Source organism: Eucalyptus grandis, chromosome 8 (genome assembly GCF_016545825.1).
Source record: "Eucalyptus grandis isolate ANBG69807.140 chromosome 8, ASM1654582v1, whole genome shotgun sequence".
Classification (NCBI taxonomy): Eukaryota; Viridiplantae; Streptophyta; class Magnoliopsida; order Myrtales; family Myrtaceae; genus Eucalyptus; species Eucalyptus grandis.
Genome location: NC_052619.1, coordinates 7,621,407 through 7,641,460, shown reverse-complemented (window position 1 = coordinate 7,641,460; position 20,054 = coordinate 7,621,407). Strand labels below are relative to the sequence as shown.

At 39.7% G+C, this 20,054-nt stretch overlaps 1 pseudogene; it reads right to left on the bottom strand.

Moving 5' to 3' along the window:
* Nucleotides 1-7,342: 7,342 nt before the first annotated feature.
* LOC104416126 overlaps nucleotides 7,343-20,054 on the bottom strand; it is a 33,474-nt pseudogene continuing 20,762 nt past the window's right edge.

The window sequence follows — 20,054 nt, the reverse complement described above, 5'->3', positions numbered from 1 at the left end:
GATGAATGAGAAAGGAAAAGTCGTACGAAACAAAGCAAGACTCGTGGCCAAGGGATATACGCAAGAAGAAGGAATAGACTATGATGAGACTTACGCTCCAGTAGCAAGGTTAGAAGCTATTCGACTATTACTTGCGTTTGCTTGTTATAAGAATTTCAGGTTATTCCAAATGGACGTCAAAAGCGCCTTCCTAAATGGATTTATCCAAGAGGAAGTTTATGTGGAACAACCACCAGGGTTTGAAGACCCAAAGAAACCAGACTCAGTTTTTAGACTGAAAAAGGCTTTGTATGGTTTAAAGCAAGCACCTCGAGCTTGGTACGACAGATTAAGTAAATTTTTAATACAAAATGGTTTTGCCAAAGGTAAAGTAGATACAACTTTATTTATTAAAAAGGAGAACAAAAGTTTCTTACTTGTTCAAATATATGTGGATGACATTATTTTCGGATCTTCTAATGAAAATCTATGCAAGAAATTTTCTAAGTCTATACAGGATGAATTTGAAATGAGTATGATGGGAGAGTTAACATTCTTTCTTGGTCTTCAAGTAAAACAATTGAAGGAAGGAACTTTTATTTATCAAGAAAAATATGTTAATGATCTTGTCAAAAGATTTGGACTGGAAAAGTGCAAAAAGACCGACATACCGATGTCAAGTTCTTTGAAGATAGACAAAGATGAAGAAGGGAAGAAAGTTGATCAAAAGCTGTACAGGAGCATCATTGGTTCACTTCTTTATCTTACTTTGCTTCTAGACCGACATTTTGTTGAGTGTTTGCATCTGTGCAAGGTTTCAATCAGATCCTAGAGAATCCCATCTCAGTGCTGCAAAACGCATCATTAAATACGTTGCTTCATCATCAAGCATCGGTCTTTGGTATCCTAAGAAGGGAGACTTTAATCTTCTGGGATATTCAGACGCAGATTTGGCCGGTTGCAGAGTTGATAGAAAGAGCACTTCGGGAACCTGCCAGTTGCTTGGAAGCAGGACAGTGTCTTGGTTTTCAAGGAAACAAAGCACTATGTCTCTTTCAACAACGAAGCGAGTATGTAGCCACAGGGAAGCTGCTGTTCGCAAATTCTATGGATAAAACAACAGCTAAGAGACTTTGAAATTGAAGACTCATGCACGGAGATTAATTGCGACAACACCAGCACTATCAACCTCACCAAAAATCCAATTCTCCACTCAAGAGCAAAGCATATAGAGATTCGACATCACTTTATTAGAGACCATGTTCAAAATGGAGATGTTTCAATTCAATTTGTTGACTCAAAGAATCAACTGGCAGATATATTCACAAAGCATTTGGAGAAAAATCAATTTGAGTCTATACGCTCCAGACTCAACATTTTTAGGTATGAGGATATCAAAGTCTAAAGACTTTCGGACTCGGACTTACAAGACTTTATCTCGAAAGACGGTCTTGGTACATCCGTCGACTGTAAGTCTTTCTCTCTTGAATCTCATCTTGAAAAGGTACGATCGTCGGACTGTGTTTAAATTGTTGCTATATTTAATTGACGTAAATATTGCATCGTTTCATTTTCAAAAGGGAAGTTATTTTTGAAATGGCTATTTTTGCGGAAAAAGACAGTTATTTTGAAAAGGCATATTTTTATTTCCTTTATGACGGTTCGTTTATCCCTCTTTTTAACCGATCGTGAACTGTCGATTCCTCTTCACTTTTCTCTCAAAAACCCTAGAAAGCATCAATCCTCCATTCTGTTTGTCTTATTCGTTTAATCCTCAAAAAGTTGTCATCTTTCCTGGAAAAGTCAAGCAAGGAATCTTCCAAAACGAGAAAGATGTCATCTTCAAGAAAGTCTTCGAGAATTGCAGCGGGGACCACGGCGGATGAGTGAGGGGCCTACGCACTTCGATCTTACGAAGATGAAGTGACTCCGAGCAACAGCAAGCGAGCCCACAACATTCTCAACAGCGTCATTCTCCTCCATCTAGTCCTCAAGGCGTTGATCATCAACAACAGGAAGAAATCATCGAGGATGCAGACCCTGTAAGAGTTCAAAAGCCCACTTATATTTACCAGTTATATTGTGCCCTAAAATGAATTCGTACTCCTTTGAACTACATTGATGATTTTCTTAAAGACAAAGGACATGGGAACGAATATATCTTTCTAAAAAAAATGGAAAGTTTGGGAATTGCTCGAAAAGGGGTGGCTGAGGAAACCCTTGCAAATATCCCAAGTGATCCTCATATTTGGGGCCGAATCCGTAGATGGGAATGATGATGATAAATTATACTGATCAATTCCAACCGAAAATGGGTGTTGCGGTTGATAATCAAGGAAAAAGGGGAGATTTGTTCAGATCAAAGGAGCAAAAGGATCTCGTACTCGAAATTGCTGAAGCGTGGGGTAATAAACCCTAGGAGTGTGGATTTTGATTTTCTAGATGCTTTGTGAATATGAACTTGAGGGAAAAGTTCAGTTATCTTCAACTTGAAAAGTTATGCTCGACTCTCTGAGAGGCCTATCTTGAATTAACTGCATATTTCTATTCAAATCTAAGCTTTTGGATGCGAATAGATTCTCGTTCAGCGTTAAAGACCAAGATTATGTTGTGGATATGAATATGCTGGCAAATGTGTTAGAAGTCGAAAGAGGAAGATATCAACCAATCAAAGTTTCCATTGCTCGGGCCACTCTTGAACTAGTGAAGGACAGGAGAACAGATGAAAAGATCACCTACTTAAGGATGGGTGCATTCAACATCTTGCTTCACAAGATTGTGATTAATTGCCTCCAACCGAAATCAACTTCCAAGACCGATGTTTCAAGTTCGGAGGCCAAGCGATGTATGCCATTCTCTTTGGAAAAAGGTTTTCTCTCCCTCACACTTGTGATGTTTCACATGCATAGAGCAATGATGAAGGACAGAGGTCAACTCCCTTACCCAAGCCTTGTTACGAAGTTATTCGGACATCGAATATTCAGCCTCCACAAATCTTTTGTGTTCGACCATGCGATCATATGGTGGTAGGACTGAAAATGGTGACCAAAATGCGTCTGAAGGAACTGAGCAAGGAGTTGGAGAAATTCAAGGAGAAGACTCCTGCAAAATCTCATCAAATCTCTTTTGCAGCTAAAAGAAAAGGGAAGAAGCCCATGGTTGCTCCATCTAAGAGAAGAAGAGCTCTCCTCGTTGAGGATGAAGATGATGAGGAAGACATCACCATCTCTGCATTGGCTTTGAAGAATTTAAGTCGTCTGTTCCACGAAAGAATCGGATCAAATGACGAAAGAAGCGAGAGGAGAAGGAAGAAAAATAAATAGAAGCTGAAAAAGAAACAGAGGAGGAAAGACCAGAAGAAGAAAGAAGAGAAGAAGAAGAACCTGAGGAACACTCTTCTCCACCTGTAGGCATGGAAACAGGGGGAGATCAGGAGAAATGAGTGAAGTCTTCATGTCCTGATGCAAGTGAAGGAGTCAGTCGCTCACCAGCAGACCCAGAGGATGTTTATGCATCTCAGTTTCCAGAAGAAGGTCATGAAGTTTCATCGCCAAACCTACGCGATTATGCTGATCTACCATCGTCTGCATTCACTCCATCGATCGAGTGAAGCAAGTACTGGGACCGATAATGGAGCAGATTTTCGCAGAATCATGGATATTCTCTTGGAGATGCGAGGTCAAATTTATGCCTTGGGATGCGAAGTTCAAAGCTTGAAGAATGAAGGTCAAGCTTCTTCCTGTTCATTGAATGATAAAATGCAAGCCCTCTCTGTTCAGAATCAGGCCAATGCCAAGAGTGAGGAGATTGCACAACTAAAGGAAGACTTTAAAAGGCTGGAAGGCATCGTTCAGTCTATGGAAGATTTCCAGCTTGTCCGCGTTCCTAAGCAATCTTAACTTCATCTCATCCTTTTTAATGATGACAAAAAGGGGGAGAGATGCAAGATTTGATCAAAAACTTTTCATTCATTAAACTTTTAATTGTTTGTTGATTTGTGGTGGTTTGTGGTTTGAACCTGTTTGACTTTGTTTTGTGTCTGGACAAGAACTGAACTAGACTTGGACTTGACTGCTTCTATTAACTAATATTGATATCTGATGGATGGCTTCATCATATACTGGACTAACCTATTTTATGTGGTTACAGATTCTAGTGTTATTCTGTCAGCCATTTACCTCTATAAGATATGCATATGTGTTTGAGAAATCTTTTGCAGGTCAAAGATATCCAAATCTGCAGGAAAGTTTTGTCACCATCAAAAATGGGGAGATTGTTGGAGAAATCTTCTTGAAGTGTTTTGAAGTTGACAAAACGTTTCTATCAGTCTAGTCTAAAGGCTTGCAGACTCTGTTGTTTAAAGTCTGAAGACCTCCGGACAGCCAGACTCAAGACTCAAAGTCTATCCTCATTGACAGTCTCTAATCCGTTGTAGAAAGGTTATCCGGAACTGGATGTTCCGTTGAAGATTTAACCTTATCAACTGGAGAAGATCTCGTGGCTGAAGAAGACATAACGGAGTCCTTTGATTGATCGAAGATTGACTCGATAAATTGAAGATCTGGTGATTGCCTAAATATTATTGGAAGGTTCTGCTTATGGAAACCGAGATCCTGATTGTATGGGCGAACATGATTGATGGGCTATCAACACGTTCCTTTAATAGCTTGAACAATCTTCCTAATTGATTCCGTCCAACGGGTAGATTGGAGGAATTCCTTTGGTAAGTGCCAACGGGTATGATGGCATAAAGGAGTATATAAGGAAGACTGTCTTAGTTGTTCAAGGTGTGCGCGATAGAAGAATTCCAAAGTCTGAAGCTCCTTTTTGTTTAGACAAATCCTTTGAGCGAATACTTGTATACAAAAGAGAGAGTCTATATTTGTGAGAAATCTTGAGGAGGTGTGATAGAACATCTACACTGTGGAATCAAGGCAAAGCTGTGCTGTAACCTCTCTCTTGTTCATAGTGGAATCCAGCCAATAGGCTGTCAGTGAAGAAGAGTGGACGTAGGCTTGATATAAGCCGAACCACTATAAACCGCGTGTTCAATTTTCTCTTCTCTCAGTCTTACTTTGATTATCGTTTCCTCCAACTGTCTAGTATTGTGCAATTGCTTGAGAAAAATTCTTTATATACCTATTCACCCCCCTCTAGGAACTCATACTAGCAATATCAACATTCCACCGTCTTCTTTGCCTGCTCATGGCCACGTCCGCTCGCCTGTCGAGTGCTCTGGATGCTAAGTCAACAAGCATCGTACCACTCTCCTTGTAGGCAATGACCATCATAAGTGGCAAATTTTAAAAGAAAAATCAGCCTCTCCCTCCCTTCATTCTTCCTTGAGAACTCCACCCCTGCATCTCCTCCCTCACGACCGAAACTTCTCTCTTTCGTTTTCTCTGTTTAAGCCATTACTGTCCTAGTTTCAATGGCCCAACTCAACCAATAAGAATGCCTTAGCTCAGTCCTCGCTGTCTCGCGTCGTCGCCTCAACGTGATGCGAACTACCGGAGCACAGATTTCAGTTCAGGACTCTCCGGCAATCATATAAGTTACGATACCGCTTAGGATCTGAGGCAAGTGAATTACTGCCCTTTTATGTTACGTTGAGCTTGATTTCCTCGAGTTTTAGTCACCTCGATCAATTTTGTCCTTAATTATGTTCATCGACAGTTTCGGAATATTCTTGTCGCAGGTAGTGTTAATAATTTAGTACATTGAGTATATTAATTTGTTGTAAGAACGCTGGGTATTGGTGTATGTTGGTTTGAGCTTAATTGACACAAGTCATGGACGAATATGAGGTTACGACAATTTTTGAATTAATTTACTATGGACCTAATTGTGCTAATTCTGTGTAGGTCCTTATGGTATAAAATTGATAGACTTTCTTCACAAAAGTTGTGTGTTATGGCTTATTTTACAACATATTTTAATTTCAGATTTTTTCGGACTTTGTATGTGCAAAATATGTATGAAAAACTATGCAGGTTCAAAATTGTTTTTATAAGCGTTTCTAAACCTTTGCTAGGTTTCCATTTTCTACAGGATTTTTGATAAACAATTTGGACTAGTATCCTTCATAAAAGTTTTAGATGACATCTTAGACTGTAACGTGAAATTTTTCAATGAGTTTTGGAGTTCATTTAACTGTCCAAAATGTGATTTCTTGAACGTGTTGCAATTTAAGCTTTGTGCCCTATTTTGATCCATATTCCAGAAAATTATCAGGACCCATACAAGCTAAATCCGACCTCGAGTTCTACACAAAAAAATGTTTCTCAGAGCCTCGTCCCTGTCATGTTAAAGTTTCATAATTTTTCAAATTGATTTACTAAGCCCTTCATTTCTACAAGTGGGCGCGCTGCCCTTTTTCTGCTGATTTTGACTACACTCCCTTTTGTAAATCGTCTTTTTGGCTGGTATTGTTAACTAAATGTTTATATCAATTCTATGGCTTACAAAGGGTAGTTGATGGTAGATACAAAACTATTCCTGCACAATAACTCGCGGTTGCGACCTAACCTCGGGTGCACTACTTAAGATTTGGCTAATGGACTACTAAGTTTAAACCTAGCTCGGGCTCCCCTAAGCTCATATCAATTCGCGACTTAGGTTTAAGCATTTAGTGTGCAAATGATTATTAGCTAGGAGTTGCCACTAATCTATATTTGGTGGGTCGATTAAAAACCCAAGTAAAGTAATGGGAGATTTACTTTACTCATGCGAACTAGAGATTGTGAGTTCGAGAATTTGATTACGTTAGATTTCTCTAACGCCTTTTCGGTACCTTTCTCTTTTATTTCGAAAAAAAATATATTTTGCAAGCAGCTTGAATTGATTTTAATTTACTTCTCTAACATGTAAGATGATTATGTGGGTGCACAAATAACCAATTTAACACCTAAGAAGGTACTGTGAGTCAATCAAATCACGTATCACACCACGTTGGTCGCCGATAGGGTAAAAAACTAATTAACCCTTTTTTTTTTCCTTTTTTCTTTTTTTTAAAGCAGTGCTTAACTTGTCAACTAAAATTCAAATATAAACATCTAGATTATCACAAATACATAAAACATTCAAATACCTAGATAACCATAAGTATTTGAAAATTTGTGTAAACATGGACTTACACAAGTGACAAGGCTTGGAGAGGAAGCACTTGGATAATCGCAAATACTAGACATATTCAAATATTTAGATAACCAGGAGCATCAGAAAATTCTCGACATATTTAAATACCTACGTAACCATAAGATTGGGAATGATGCTTGCTTATGAGCACAAACAAGGCAACAGAATAATTAAGGATTTGCGTATCCTTCGGAATCAACTTTGCCTATATTGGCAAAATCCCAACCGAAGCGCTGATTTTGGGTTAGATCGATGGACAACGCTTATGGAACATAGACGGGGAACTCGTGAATATCATCCATCCATGGGTTATTCTCCTTCGCCGGGTTGACGGTCCTCAACACTTGCCAAACTGCGCTGTTGCACTTGAATCCAGCCCCGAATGTGATTTGCCATGTCCTATCGCCTTCCCTAATCCTTCCTTTGGCCTCCAAAGAGGCCAATTCATACCACACCGAGCTACTCGAGGTGTTCCCGAATCGGTATAGTCATTCGTAATGGCTCCATGTGCCACTTGGTGAGCTCGAGGCTCTTCTCCATCTCATCAAGAACAGGTCGGCCTCCAACATGGATGCAAAAATGGTTAAAGGCCAACTTGAAGTCGGGAATGTATGGCCTAATCTTCATCTTGAACACCTTCCTTGCGACCAAGGTCATGAAGAACCAGAGCTATTTTGACATTGGGAGCACTGCTGAGCCAAGGGTCGTGATGTTGGTCTTTATGGCTTCCTCGATGACCGCCACCAAGTCCATGGATAGCGACAAACCGATCTTCTTCTTCTTCTCCTCTCGCTGGAACAAGCAACCATAGCTTTTGTCATCCTATCCTTTGTGGGTGCGCACGGTGTGGATGAGCTGGTACTTGGAGTGGCGGCGGTCGGAGGACCGGTTGGAGAGGAGGATGGCTGCCCTACCCATTCGGAAGAGGTAGTTTGAGATGAGCATCGACCGGTCATTGCCGAGATACCAGTTGAGGGTGAGGCTCTCGATGCTCACCACTAGGGCATAAGAGTTACGATGTACCTAGTGATTAACCCATAAGAGAAGTAATAACATTGGCTGAACTTTAATTTTGTTGAGACATAAATTGAATCTCCCTAGTAAGAAAACTTAGAATTTTGAGTACCTAGTAGATAAAGCATATAGTAAATTGAGAATGTACAAAGCTTAAATTGTTCAATTTCGTTGTCATATATCGAATTCATAAATGTGAAAAGTCCTATTTCAAATCTAGCTATATTTTGTGGCATAATAAATCTTGGGTTGACTTATCGGTGGATCATTTTGTTCAACGACATCAAGGTTTCGAGGGTTCCGAGTTCAAACCACTCACTAGCTCCTACTTCTCTACCAACCAAAGCGTAAACTAAGGAAAGTAATTACCTAAAATTTTACTATCGACACAACCTAAATAAAGTTGTTTTTTTATGACTTTATTAACATAACGGTCTTGGGGCTACTATGTAAATAATAATTTTTTTTAGCCATAAAATTTTAAGGGATTTGATCCCAAAAATAATTTATAATTATATGTTTATGTATACTGGTGAGCTTCATGACCAGTGGGGAATACACATTCCCTATGTATAATTGTGAGCTACTAGGTGATGCCGGTGTATCATAAAATAATATAATATTTGCTTGTTTTTGAGTGAATGAACTTGCATATTTTTAATGGTTTTCATTGGCATGTCATGATTTAAAAAAAAAAAAAACTTGTTTATTTATTTGTCATACATGGTTATTGCCTTGGACTCACATTGTTTGTATATATACTTGGTTGAGTAATATGATAATCTCCTACCTTAGACTCAGAGATTTCATTTAATAAGTTTTGGCTCACCACCTATTTTTTTAGCTCATCACTTATTTTTTAGCTTTGTAGGATAGATCACCTTTCGCCACTGCGATTTGGAGTTCTTTTGTATTTTGATTGTACCAAGATGTGCTTATACCTGAATATATACTAGGTGTGTTTATTTCGCGGAAAATTCAATGATAAATGAAAATTTCCAAAACATTTTCCAAGAAAACAATTTTTTTGTTGTTTGGTGATGTATGATCGAAAACATTTTCAGATGTTTGGACCTTATTGGAAAGTGATTTCAATCTCATGACTTCATCTCAACCAATTTTTTAAAAAATTAAATGATTTTTATTTTTTTAAAATGAATTTCTAATTATTTTTTATTGTCTTTTATTATCTTTTATTTTTCCTCCTTGCTCCACCGCGATTGGCTGGCGATGGTCATAGGCGAGCTCGAGCTCATCGAATATGGCGAGGCCCGAGCTCGAGAGACCTCGAGCTCAAGAGCCAGGTCAAGGTATGAGTTCAAGGACCACATCACAAGGCATGTGAAGTTGAGGTGACGTCAAGGTGCAAACTTGCTTGGATCTAGCTAGTTGCGAGCTTGTCATGATCAACCGATCCACAAGCTCGCCCACCTCGGCAAAGCTTGAACTCACCTAGATCTGGTGAGGCACGAGCTTGCTGGTTTTGGCAAAGCTTGGGCTATCATGAATTGATCGAGCCTTGAGTTCACTGGTCGCGTCTTGGCCAATTGTTGGGTTGCTGGCCATCACCAAGGCACACGACTGACAAAGGAAGAAGGAGGAAGGAAGAGAAAGAAAAAGAAGAAAGAAAAGAAAAGAAAATTTAAAAAATAATAATTTGATTATTTAAAAATAAAAATAATTTAAAATTCAATTTGCATTAAAAAATAAATTTATAAGAATAAACATTCCTGTGGACTCGAGCCTAAGGGTCGGGATTAGAACTCAAGCATTGGAGACATGAACACAACCGTTATAAACCCAAGTTCGGGTACCGAAGCATGAGGTATGGGTATCAAGGGTTCGAGCCTAGCCTCGCTAGAATTGGATGTGGTTGTTGAGGGCCCATGCCTATCCACAAAAACTTGGTTTTGAATGCTTGGACCCAAGAACCAATGTTGGGATTTTTGTATTCAAATGTAGAATTTCAAATTCAAATGCCAATAAATAGTTATATTTTAGAAAATATTTTTCGGTTCTTATAAAGAGAATTATTTTTCTAAATTTCAGTTTTAATAGAAAAATATTTTTCGTTGACTTATTTTTTTAAGAGAATTAATTGCTGAAAAATGAGCAAAATATTTTTTGAGAAAATGTTTTTTGCAAAAAGTCGGACCCTAAGGATTCAGGTTGTTAGACCATAAGGGGTTTCGATGGTTGCCTTAGTTTCGATGGCATTGACTGGTTGATGGGTGTAGTAAATGCGTTGGTGACGGTTGACCCTTACCCTTCATAGGATTTACGCTTTGTAATAGCGTTGTGCTTGAACATTGCATTAAAGAGAAATCAACTACTCCGACCGACGATTAATTTGGTTAGTTAAGAAATGGCCAGTGAATAGTTTTTAAATAGTTTTTGGTCGGGAGGCATTGAATTGTGACAACTGGGGAAACAGCGGGTCTGATCAGCATGTAACCACGTCGTCACCGGTTTGACATGCAACGTGTGAGCCAATGCGTAATAATTTTTTGCAGGAGGGACAGTTGGCGCACGGTCACATCAGTGCTGGTCGGAACTCGATGATGGGGTAATGCGTTGTTAAGCAAAATTACCACCCCGACCACCCCGAGAGAGCAACAACAGAGTGGAAGCGGAACAGGAAAGTCCACAGGATTACGATGACCTAGATTTGCAAAAGAAAAAAAAAATCCAATTTACATAAACCGAAAAAATACAGAGCCTTGAGTGGGAGAAAATATTGGGTAAAACTTGTGCTCCAGTGTGGCAAACAAGAAGGCACCTGAAAGGCGACACGTGTCCTCGTGGGACCTATAATTTGAAGAGAAAAAGAGACATCATTTTGAAAATATTTTAGACGAACTCCCTCGCTCTCTCTCTCTCCAACGAACTCCCTCTCTCTCTCTACCCTCCCTCTTTTCGACCAGCGAACCACTGTGCCGGCCCTCCGGCTCCGGATCTAGCCTCGACTCATTCATCCCTTACTCTTTCTCTCTCCTTGCGTCTCTGTCTGCCCTCCCTTTCTTCGTGGCGAACAAGCGCATGACCGGCGAACCACCACGCCTGTCACGTCCCAATCCTCGAGCACATGCCCATCTCTCGGTGGTCGATTAAGCTTGCGACGTTTTAGGACGCGTCGCCCACCTATTCATTTTAATGCACATGCAGAAGCAATTAAATAAATCCCCAGACAATAAAAATATAGGATGGAAAAGCAGGGCCACGATTTTAAAACCACACAACACACTTTTATGCACAGCATACTAAGGGTGCATTTGGAATCAACTTTGCAAAGGACTTTGGGCTTTTAAAGATACTTGAGCTAAAGCTAGGGTGTTTAGAAGCAACTTTAGAATTTCCATTAGGCCAAAGCTGGCCTTCTCAAGGCCAAAAGCCCAAGGCGAGGTGAAGGGGTGCCTTGGGCTTTTAGCTTTCTCGGCATACAAGTGGCACTTTGTTCACTTTTTTTTTTTTTTTTTTAATTTTCTTCCAAAACTATCCTCACCTACTCTCGATTTTTCCGGTTTTGCCCTCATTATTGTATTGTTCATCTTCTTCTTCGTTGAAGGCCGACAGCGTGTTCCTTGAAGCTATGAGTGAGCGGCCGCCGACGGCTCGGCATGGTTGCAGTGGCCTAGGCGACCGTCGTCGGGGAGTGGTGCAACTGCCGCCCTGTCTGGGTTGCAGTGAGGTTTGGGTCGCCGACCTTGCTGCGACCTAGATTCGAGGTCGCGGCGGTCGCCAAAGGTCGCGCGACCTCGCCGCGACCCAAATCCGGGGCAGCGAGGTTGCATGACCCCGCCGCGACCTAGATGCGGGGCCGCGAGGTCGTGGGGACCTCGCCGCCCTAGATTTGGCTCGCGGCGGGGGTCGCCTGATATCCGGAGACCCTCGCCGATGGTTTTCAGTGGTCGCCCAACGTCCGGCAACCCTCTGTGTTGGTCTTTGGTGGTCGTCCGACGTCCGACGACCCTCGCCGGTGGTCTTCAATGGTCGCTCGACGTTCGGCAACCCTCGCCAGTGGTCTTCAGTGGACGTTCGGCAGCCACCTGCCGTTCCTGGCCATCTGTCCTTCCGGTCAATTTTTTATTTATTTTTCTTTTGATAATTTTTTTTATTACCAAAGCGCTTTGTAAATGTAGTTCCCCCAAACACCATTTTGCTCAAAGGTACTTCAAATGGGCTTTCAAACTACAATTTTACCAAACACACTTTGCATTTTGGAAAATATATTTAACTCAAAGGTCTTTGCATTTTCCTAAAGACTTTCCCCAAAAGCGTTCCCAAACGCACCCTAAGTCATATACAATACTAATCTATATTCACAAGTCTACCAAAATAAAAGAGCTACTAGTCCTCTAAGCATTACATCCTCAACCGAAGCCTCTAGGGTCTCTGGCTTCGGGGAACTCGGGTCTACCATTGAACCACCAAGAGGGTCTGTTGTACCCTTGCCAAAAGCGATCTCCAGCACCAATATAGGAATCTCATATTCTAGTAGGGGACCTTCTCTAGGTCTATCTCGCCCATAATGATACCACGATCTGAATTGATTGGGTACTCTCTGGGGTAGACCCGCATCAACCCATACAATGGATCTCAAGAGCTTGTAGACCCAGTCTCCTTGGCTCCCAGGGTGGGGAATTCGAGATCTGTTCGGTGACCTTCGGCTGGCCAAACTGCTTAAGAGGAACAACCATCTAAGGACTTGTAAATGTTAACCCACGATGACAATGTCTCAGCAAGTCCACCCCTTAAACTATGACTAGGAAGGAAATATGCCTAAAGGCCATCTAGTCACACACAAAATAGATAACTTGCCTTTGCCTCAGTTCCTTCCTACAAGTCAGTATAATTCATATACTCAACTAGTCACTTCAATTCAAATCCAATCATTGATCCGCTCAATTCCATACCATCAATACCATATATAAAATTCAATCGATTCAAGCACTGCTCACCCTAAGTTGAAAATAGATGTTATAGCTCACCAAAAACTGATAGATATATAAAGATGCTCATCGAAGCTGCTATATATCTATATTGCTCATTGAAGCTGTGCGATACTTATAATGCTCACCAAAGCTGTACAATAGTTATAATGCTCACCAAAGTTGATATAATAGATGCTCGCCGAAGCTGATAGATATCTATAATTGCTCACCGAAGCTGCTAGAGTATACTGCTCACCGAAGCTGATATATCAAATCCCGTAGGTTGATATAATATATTGTTCTCATCCACTAAAAATTTACCGTTTTTATAGTATCTGGTAAAAATAATCGTATGTGGGTACACAATCAACCTTAACCAAGATACAATATCTATCTTTTAGAAAATCCCACTAATTATAATAGTCCATAAACACATTTTTAGCATTGTAAATCGATGCCCAGTATTTTCTAATTAAATACTAAAAATACTCAATTTTGGGATAAATACCCAAAATTACAATCACCACTCAATTTGCACAAAATAGCATTCCGGTCAGCATGAAATTTGCACAAAATAAACCAAGCACACCATTGCAATCAGCATGAAATTCCGGTCACTAACTATCCCGGTATAATTTCCGAAAAATAATAAATAAATAAATAAATAAATAAATGCCAAAAATAATTAAATAAATACATTTAAATACCATAAATACAAACTTAGGCCGGAAAAGCCTAATTAAATACCGAAACGAATTTAAAGCATTTTCCCTCAAATCTACTTCAATTTCTTCTTGAATCGATTCAATCTGGTCCCCATAAATCCAACTAAGATGCCTACACTTCAATTCACATTTTTTTCTCGCCAAAAGAACCAACTTGCATCCCAAAAACGTGATAAAAAATGGTCTCCTAAATTTTCCGAATGAAAATGGCCCTATTTTGAATTTCCGACAAAAATCTCGGTTTGCAGAAAAATCTTCGGAGGATGAGTCGACGGTTCTAAAATAAATCGTGACATGACAGAACTTTCAATTTCTAAAATCAAATTCAAATTAGTGGTTAATTTCAATCTGGCGCAATTTTTGCGTGACCTAACCTATCGGGTAACTTTTAGGAATTTTTTGTGCAAATGACCCGTGATCAATTTATTTTGAGCCACAATGTACATCTTTGACACATTGGCAACTCTTGGTGGTTGTGAAATCTCGAGGTTTCAAATATGAGCACAAGGTACCAAAACAACCAAAAAATCGGTCTAATACCAATCGACAAGAATTTTGCAATCTGGTGGAATCACCCACACTCTAATCACTTATCTCAGTTGAATCGACCTATCTCTGATCACCGATCGATTTTTAACTGTGTCGTAATGATCTTTGCAGACGAGCACGGTCGAGTAGTCGATTCCTAGTCGAATTCTCCAGTCTATTGCATTAAAATTCCTTAATGACTTTCCCAGATAGTCTAGTTATCTCATGAGTGATCAGCTCAGAAAATAGAACTATAGGCGTGTTGATGAAAGTCTCGATTCATTTAATTGAAAACAGGGCTGAAATTTCAAGCTGTCATAGCGCCCCCCCTCCAGCTCCAAATCTGGAACCTTAGCGCCCGACCACCTCACACCCACCGGCCTGTTGATCTCTAGTTCTACCCGCATTACGATCCTGCCAGTCGCTCACCTGACCTCCTTCGTTGAGTCCCCAGCCCTCCTCTCCAACGTCTAGGTAATTTTGTTTTTCTCTCTTTTTCTGTGATGGGTGTTTTCCTCTGATTAGATTGTAAGCTTCATTAAAGTACAAATGAGCATCGATGAAACTTACCTGTAGAAGGAGTTAATTGTCTGCCTTTTCTCTTACACGGGTGAGTAATTGCATGCTCCCACGTCTATGTTGAGAAGACCATCTCCACTCTCGCAACTTCAGTTTCTATCCAAAGTTTCTCATAAGTTGTTGAGGAAGGGCCTAGAGAAATACTACAGATGGTCCTCTTCTAGTCTTCTCTTATTTTCGCATAACGTAGGTAGAGAATATGTGTTAGGTAATGGGAGAATTGGGGATACATCTTGTGTCAATAAAATAAGAGATATTTTGCTATATTCACTTGTTGAAGCAAGTATTGGTGTGCAATTTCAAAAGAATATGCAGCAACTTTGAGTAACCAGGGGCTTCTTGATGCATGGACATCTTTAATGATCATTTGTGTCCCCTTTAATGCAGCTGTTTACATGTAGGCTAAACATTTTTCTTAGTTCTCATAGTTCAATTGGAAATGATAATGACTCGGTGGAGCTGAAATTGATGTAAAGTGTTAGGTAGGTTTGGCACTATATATCTCTCGGTGCATGTGAAACCTATCAAGTAATGAACTTCTGAGACCATCACCATCTTGTGTACTGATTTGGTAGTAATGGTATTTCAATACATCAACTTCACATGCAAGAAATAGTAGTGGACGCAAATAGAGGAGACCCAAGACCACTTGACACTTGTTCTGTTCCGCAATAATGGCCTTCAAGTTAATATTTTTCATTTTCATTGTCATGATAAATAATAGTTCATCATATAATATTTTTCATTTTCATTGCAAAATATCTTGCGAAACTGTTCACTCGATGTTATGGAGTGAATATATATATTTTACTAGGCTGCATTTTGCTTTGAAATATTTAGCCTTAAGATATTTTCGAATAAGTTTGCGGATGGCCTTTCCTTTGTTTCATATTATAGGTTATATTCCATCAACACTCTTCGGTGCTTTGGTGGTGCATAATCTAGGTTGTTTAACATATGTTATTTTGCTTAGAAAAGCTCCTGATTACACGCATTGATGTTACTATCCTCTTAGCTGCTAATAGGTGTTCATAACGATACCTACAGTTTTGTGGGGAAGTGTCTCATCTTTGTAGAATGACCGTTTCGTACATTTTTTTATTTACTTTTTTTTTTAAATTTTAGCCTAAAAAACTGTAGTTCATGTTCACTCCTATGGCACCAAAGGACCATCTTGAATTTGACACTTATTGACAAATATTGATTATTTATTCTAGAATGTCGTGTGCTGTCACTGTTTTCATGGCGTCCTTGTTTCGGCTAATGAATTTATGATCATTTTTTAAGGTTGCACCTTTTCTTTTCTCTTTGAGTCTCAATTAAAACATCGAGCAAAGAAACCTTTCAGTACAGACATTAATTTCTGATGGCTTGTTCATTTTCTTTTGCTAAATGACTCTACAGGCGGAAGCTCCAAGACTTTGCTGATTGTTAATGTGTCTCCTGATGCATCAAATGTATCTGAGACATTATCATCCCTTAATTTTGCTTCCAGATCATGAAATGCTATGCTAAGCCTTGGAAACAGAGATACGATAAAGAAATGGCGAGACGTTGTATGTTCTGTATTCCCTGGTAGACTGAACCATAGTTGGGATTTTTGGTTGAACTAGTGTCGATAGTCTATGGGCATGAATCCACATTAGAAAATATTGTTTGTTTCTCCCCTTAAAGCTTGTTGATTTTAATGGATGTGAGAAGGTGTCCATCGCTGACTTCACCTTTTGCTTGCCTGTTGCCTGAATAATTGTCTTGTCAATTTTTTTAAATTGCTAGTTATCATGAGCATACTCTTTTCAGCTTGTCCCCTGTGATGTGATATGTTCAATATTTTTATCCTTATGAAAGAATGTTAAAGCACTTTAGTACAGAATTTCTGGCCCCTGTGAATCTTTCTATTGTTTGTCATCAAAAAGAGGAAAAAGCACTGAATTTTTGCAGGTGCGTGTCTTTATCTTATTTAGGCCAATGATGCGAGGAAGGATTTGTATGATAAAGAGAAAGAATTACAAGATGTTGAACAAGAGGTTTTGGGGCTAAAAAAAGCGTTGAAAGATGCAAATGATCAATGTGTCCTCCTTTTCAATGAAGTTTATAAGGCATGGAAGGTCTCCCATACTTTGCAGTCAAATTTGAAGGTGTGCAACTTCATAGTGGCATTTCTCCAAGTTTTGTGTGGAACTTGTATGATGATCAATTACTTCAGTTGATGGTCACGTCATTTGCACTCATGATTAATGCTGGCTTCTTTGAGAAAAAAATGTGTCCCAGATTTCTTTGAACAACCACTTTGAACAAATGGCTTTCTTTAGGGCAAGATTTCCATGTAGTTGTCCTCCAAATGACCGCCTTTTCCCAAGAGAATTGGATACTATTCTCCAAAGAAAACTTTTTCTTGTAACGTTAGTTCACTGGATGTTAATGGTTGATAGACTTATTGCTCTCTATCTACATCTTTTATCCTCTCTGAAATATATTTTTGATGATGGATTCTAGGGGTGTGCAAAAGAACCAATACCTGCCTGGACCGCCTAGAATTGGACCGGAATCGCCCGGAACCAGTGGTTCTTAAGGAAATCGGTCTAGTTCCTAGTTCCATGGGCAGATCCACCCACCCGCCCACCCAGACCGGACCAGTTATATTATAACAATATATTAATTTTTAATATTAAAAAAATTTAAAATTAGCAAATCTAAAGTTTAGGACTCCAATCATCATCTTGTTTCAATTCACTACTTTCCTACTCCATCTCATCTCTATTAGTTCAAAATCTCCCCGAGCTCCCTCTTCCTTTCCAATTCACCTCCGGATCTACTCATCTTCTTTCGAGTTTTAGTCTGAACTCAGCAAAACAATGAGTTAATTCTCTTTTCCTCCCTTGAACTTGAACTCTCTCTCCATGTCGTCGCCACATCCACATTCACTGTCACTATCGTCCTCTTTGTTGTTGGGCTCGTCCCGCTTCTACCTCCCCTCTTCCTCCTCCCCCTCCTCAAGCTTCTCCCCCATCATCCTCATCTTCGAGGACGGGGAAAATCCAAGTCTAAGAATGGCTCATCATCCCCATTGTCCTCCTCATTGTCTGTCTCGAGGGAGGAGTGGGCAACAACGGAGGTGATGGTGAAGATGGTGGTGGTGGCCGAGACGAAAGTGGAGCAAGGGTCATGACTGTTGCCGTCGCGGACACCACCACGGACACCGCTGCGACGCTAGTACTTGAGGAGAATAAAGCTACCATGGCTAGGAGAGCTAGAATAAGCAGATATGGGGAGACAAAAAAGGGAAGACGCGGAGGTTGGACTGGTTCTATGGATCCACCCAGGAACCAAATCGGACCGGTCCAGTCCTAGGTGGATCCATGCAACTAGCTGGCGGTTCCCGGTTCCAATTTTTCGAAATTGGTTCTTAGCGGGTGGTTCCCAGTTCTAGGTCGGAAACCACCCACCCGAACCATGCACACCCCTAATGGATTCCCATGCAGTGTTGCATTTGGTTTTTAATAAGTGTTGTACTATGAAATTTTTTATCAAATTTGTAGTTATAATGAAGTTTCTGGGAAATATTTAATGATGTTAACACCCATAATTAACTTCTTCCTTGTCTGTAGTATGTGCATAAGCAGTCCAATATAAATCCAGGAAAATGTTGTGTTTCAATTTCGAAATGATTTCCATCTGTGGTTTTCATTAGGATTATTTACTAAAATCATAACTTTTTCTAATGTAGTCTAAGAACATAATGCTGGCAGATAAGCATAAGATTGAAAAGGAGCAGAATGCGTAGCTCAAAAATCAACTTGCTCAACTGGCACAGTTGGAGCAAGCTCAGAAGCTGCAGATACAGCAGCAAGATTCAACTATTCAATCTTTGCAAGTTCGTCTTATTTGAAACTTAATGCTTTTCAGCTTGTGCTTTATCATATGTTTCACAACTAAGTTGATCATATGCTTTGCCGTTCTTTTATGGATCTTGGATTCTTGAAATTTGCCTCTTTGAACTCTTGAAACATGCTTTTTATGGTTATAGTTGCTCCTGGAAAGTTTTGATGATGGTCCTATTTGTGTGAAATAAACCACCAAATATTATTGGAAAAAGTTGATGTAATTTTAGTTTGCATATGATGAGAGACAATTGATATGGCTCCAAAGTTTTGTTGAAGTACAGAGATGTTGTTGCCTGCATGTGTGCCTTTAAGTAGGAGCATATGCTTGTGTGCCCGTGCTTTCTCATTGGTGTATGTGTCCGTGGGCTTGCAAATGCCGTCTCAACATCCACAAACTGCATGGGGGCATTCGTACGTATCTCAATTTGGTACACATAGTTCTGCTGCAATAACATATAATGGGAACGCATTAGACAATTTCTATTCGTTAAGTGCATTGATTGTCTTTTCATTCTTATGTCATGATCTGTACGCCTTATTTGTGTTTCAGGTTATTTGGTCACTTAGTTACCGATTTAACAAGGCATAGTGCAGCCAAGTCATTTGGAAGCTAGTCTTTGCATCTCCTTGTCCTGCCCTGAATTGTTTTCCCTCCTTTTTGGTTTAATTAGGACGTGACTTCACTTAGATGGAGAAATATATGCATGTGATAAAGAAATATGTGCATGGTGCAAGTCTCATCTGCGAGAATGCTTTGGGTTTATGGTCATGAGATACTAGAAAGTCAATTATGTGATATGACATCTTCTGCTTCTAGCTTCAAATGCAACTCTGTATTGAAGTTTTTCTCTTGCCCTTATTTTCATAATGCAGGCCAAGATTAGAAGTCTTGAGCACGAGCTTAATGAGATGAGTTCTATGTTAGTAACTCAGTTGTGACTTGTTCGTAAGTTGTAGAGTTCTCATGGATGCTGAATTTTACACAGTCCAATTTATGTGAGTTGGGGGAGTATAATTTGGGTCATAAAAGGGGATGTAATTTGGTTCATCCATAGGTTAGAGCTGCACTGACAATGAATTTGGCAAATAATATGTTTAGGGGAATAAAAAATTCGTTTAGATGAAACCTCTGAACTTGCAGTAAATTTCATTTAGGTTCATCCATGCTGACTAAGAATCAATCAGCCTCTTTTTACTCGTGGGCTAAAGTGAAAGGCATTTGACTTGTCTGCTTCCTCTATTGTTTTCATGGGTTGTATTGGCTTTTCATATATGGA